The sequence below is a fragment of the Lolium rigidum genome, chromosome 7, assembly GCF_022539505.1.
Source record: "Lolium rigidum isolate FL_2022 chromosome 7, APGP_CSIRO_Lrig_0.1, whole genome shotgun sequence".
In the NCBI taxonomy this organism is placed as follows: Eukaryota; Viridiplantae; Streptophyta; class Magnoliopsida; order Poales; family Poaceae; genus Lolium; species Lolium rigidum.
Genome location: NC_061514.1, coordinates 13,920,086 through 13,924,456, shown reverse-complemented (window position 1 = coordinate 13,924,456; position 4,371 = coordinate 13,920,086).

Here is a 4,371-nt window from a genome sequence, read left to right as displayed (position 1 = left end):
CGGGGGGTATGTACATGGACCCACCATATTCCCGCAAGCTCGGCATCGGGATGGTGAAGGAAACATGGACGGACTACTGGTGCGTAGCACTAAATGTAAGCGGAAGAATTAGGTTGTGTAAAGAGCATAATTCAGAGCAATGCAAATGTTGATAGAAGAAACCAAAAGAACTCAAGGGAGTGCATAACACTATGTTACAAACTAAAGAGTGAAAATTTAGTGTATGATGAATATAAGCAAGCTAATTTGGTGTTTCCGAATTACAAAAAGCATTAGATAGAGTCGATGATAATATCAGACATAAATCATGGCATGTATATGTGGCTTAAAAAAATATACCCGAACCCTTGGATGGTTACAGCCCGACTGGTGCTTGGACTTGAGCTTATAGACGCATCCAGAAGGTGGGGTTGACACTAACTTGGTGGCAGCCTGCAGATGCCTTATTAGCAGCAGTTGGAATCCTTTTGACCAATAAAGGCTTAGCAGTTTCATTCTGCATATGAAAAATTGAATAGCAACAGATATCAACAGTGATATTGAATGAATCTATGAAACACTGATACATATAGTGTTGGATGTAACTGGAAGAATAGGGTTGTGTGTGTTTCTGAACTTTTGGTAAGCATTAGACAAAGCTGACATTAAACATACAAAGGTCAAATCATGTATGAGGATTAAGAAAATATAACTGCTTCCTGAAAAGGATACCGCCCAACTGGTTCGTGGTCTTGTGCTTGTAGAGGTTTTCATAAGATGGTGGCGGCACCATCGTCTTCACAACATCCTCTTCAGGATCATTTTTATCCATTTGAGTAGAGGCACAAAAGTTTCATCCTGCATATGAATAGGAACAGAACTCAACATTGATATCTAATAAATCTATGAGACATACTGATCCATATAGTGCGAGTTGTAAGTGAAAAAATAGGGTTGTGCATAGACAACAGTTCACAACAATGCAAATGATTACAAAAGAAACCAACGAAACTCAACAATTTATATACTAGATGAGACAGACTGAAAAGTAAAAATTTAGTGTATGACGATTGTAAGCAAACATGGTGTTTCTGAACTTTCGGTAAGCATTAGACAAAGCCAACAATAATTAAACAAACAATAATAAAATCATGTATGTGGATTAAGAAAATATACCAGATTCATTAAAAGGTCACCACCCAGCTGGCATGTGGCCTCGTGCTTGTAGACGTTTTCAGAAGATGGTGCTGGCATCATCGTCCTCACATCAGCCTCATCAGCCTCATTTTTTATACACTTGAGTAAAGGCGCAGCAGTTTCAGCTTGCATATGAATGGGAACAGATCTCAGTAGTGATATTGAATGACTCTGAAACAGACAGATGCATATAGTGCCGGATGTAAGTGGAAGAATATAGCTGTTTATAGACAACAATTCACAACAATGCAAGGGTGTGTTCGGTTCAGAAACGGCGTGGAATGAAATGGAATGGTTCCATTTCAGAGAGATGGAATGGTTCCATCCCACGTTCAGTTTGGATAAAAATGGAGGAACGGAATGGTAACTTTTTTGTTCAGATGGGAAAATTGGAGAGCTGACCAAATCGAGGTTAAACTAATCTTTTGTCTCAAAATTGTAATTAACAATGAAAAATGACATTTTAATATCAAAGTCATAATTAACAGCACCTAATGGTACTTTTAATCTAAAAAATCGCAATTAACATCGTTTTTTGTTGGGTTAGGGGAACTTGGAGAGTAGATGAACATTAGTGTATGATGATTGTAAGCAAATGAATTTGGTGTTTCTAAACTTTTTGCAAGCATTAGACAAAACAGACAACAGACAGACAAAAATCAAGGCATATATGTGGATTAAGAAAATATACCATATTCATTAAAAGGTCACCACCCAGCTGGCGCATGGCCTTGTGCTTGTAGAGGTATTTAGAAGTTGGGGGTGACATCAACATAATGGCAGCAACCTCATCAGCCGCAGTTTTGATCTTCTTTTTGAGTAAAGGCCCTAAAGTTTCAGTCTGCATATGAATAGCAAAAACTAGACCTCAGGAGTGATATTGAATTACTGTATGAGATAGACTGATGTATATAGTGGATGCTCTTAGCCTTTTGCACCATGAGCACTAGCTATGGATAGACAAAAAAATAGTTGACTCAACTTTGTCTAGATATGCATGTACTACCTCCATCCCAAAGCTTAAGGCTTATTTCTTTTTGAGAAGTCAAACCACGTAAAGTTTGACCAAACTTTTAGAACATTCTATCAACAAATATAATATTCTGTAGATACCATAGAAAATATATTTCATTATCTATTTAATGATTTTTGGTAAAAGCTTGTCAAACATGACATAGTTTGACTTTCTAAAAATAATATAAGCCCTAAGCTTTGGGATGGAGGTAATAGTATCTAGAGCTAAGACACATCTAGATATATCTGTATCTACAAATAGTTGAGTCAATTAATTTGGATCTAAGGGAGTATCAGATTCAGACTACATCATGGTAAGTTGGTTAAAAATATTTACCCCTGGGTAGTCCCTACCCAGTTTGACAGTGACATTTCGCTTTTTGTGTTGCAGATCGGGTCACGCTCCTGCAACAGGTGGGCGCTATTCTCGTTTCACATAGCCTCAGCACGGAACCTGGAGGTACCAACCTGATACATAGAATATAGAGCATGGTGTCACAAAGCCTTTAAGCACAAACAGTTGAAGACATGTGCTACTTTAAGCATCTTCCAGCACAGAAACAGATTGAGGATGCAGACAAACACTTAAAAGGAAAATAGTGGATAAGCAAACAAAGTACCTGCTTTGCGTAGGTGTGGAATCGAGCCGAGCCGGTTCGTGGCTCGGCTCGTCCAGGCTCGAGGAAAGTTGAGCCGGGCCGGCCTGGCTCGGCTTGCATCACAAACAATTCCAGAAAAGAGGCGTGTCGAGCTCGAGCCAAGCCTCGAGCTTTGAGCTTTGTGTCCACCCCTAGCTTTGCGGGTATGGGCGTAGCTCAGGCTCAGCCAACTGCCCCACATGCGTGGTGGCCTTACGCTCCATTGTCCCCCCGAGTTCTTTCTTTTCCCGTAGAAGCCGACAAAAGATACAAGTGAGGATCGACAGAAACTACAACTGTTGCAAATATCGATAAATAAAAAAAGAACACCCCAATCAAAGCAAAGGTAGCCCCCGCCCGCACCCCCATCAATCACTCCCAGCGTGAGGGTGACCAGAAAGACACCTCTTCGCCCAGAATAGGAAATGCTCCTAGCTAGACAGCAAGATCTCGAGGTGAGCAAAACGAACCAATCTTGAGAATGAAGGAGATATGCCCTAGAGGCAATAATAAAGTGGTTATTATTTATATCTTTATGTTTATGATAAATGTTTATATATCATGCTAGAATTGTATTAACCGAAACATTAGTACATGTGTGATATGTAGACAAAAAAAAGAAGTCCCTAGTATGCCTCTTAAACTAGCTTGTTGATTAATGGATGATTAGTTTCATAATCATGAACATTGGATGTTATTAATAACAAGGTTATATCATTATATGAATGATGTAATGGACACACCCAATTAAGCGTAGCATAAGATCTCGTCATTAAGTTATTTGCTATAAGCTTTCGATACATAGTTACCTAGTCCTTATGACCATGAGATCATGTAAATCACTTATACCGGAAAGGTACTTTGATTACACCAAACACCACCGCGTAAATGGGTGGCTATAAAGGTGGGATTAAGTATCCGGAAAGTATGAGTTGAGGCATATGGATCAACAAGTGGGATTTGTCCATCCCGATGACTGGATAGATATACTCCGGGCCCTCTCGGTGGAATGTCGTCTAATGTCTTGCAAGCATATGAATGAGTTCATAAGAGACCACATACCACGGTACGAGTAAAGAGTACTTGTCAGAGACGAGGTTGAACAAGGTATAGAGTGATACCGAAGATCAAACCTCTGACAAGTAAAATATCGCGAGACAAAGGGAATTGGTAATATATGTGAATGGTTCATTCGATCACTAAAGTCATCGTTGAATATGTGGGAGCCATTATGGATCTCCGGATCCCGCTATTGGTTATTGGTCGGAGTGAGTACTCAACCATGTCCGCATAGTTCACGAACCGTAGGGTGACACACTTAAAGTTGGATGTTGAAATGGTAGTTCTTGAATATGGAATGGAGTTGGAATATTTGTTCGAAGTCCCGGATGTGATCCCGGACATCACGAGGAGTTCCGGAATGGTCCGGAGAATAAGATTCATATATAGGATGTCATTTTATGTGAATAAAATGTCGCGGAAGGTTCTATGGAAGGTTCTAGAAGGTTCTAGAAAAGTCCGGAAGAAACCACCAAGGAAGGTG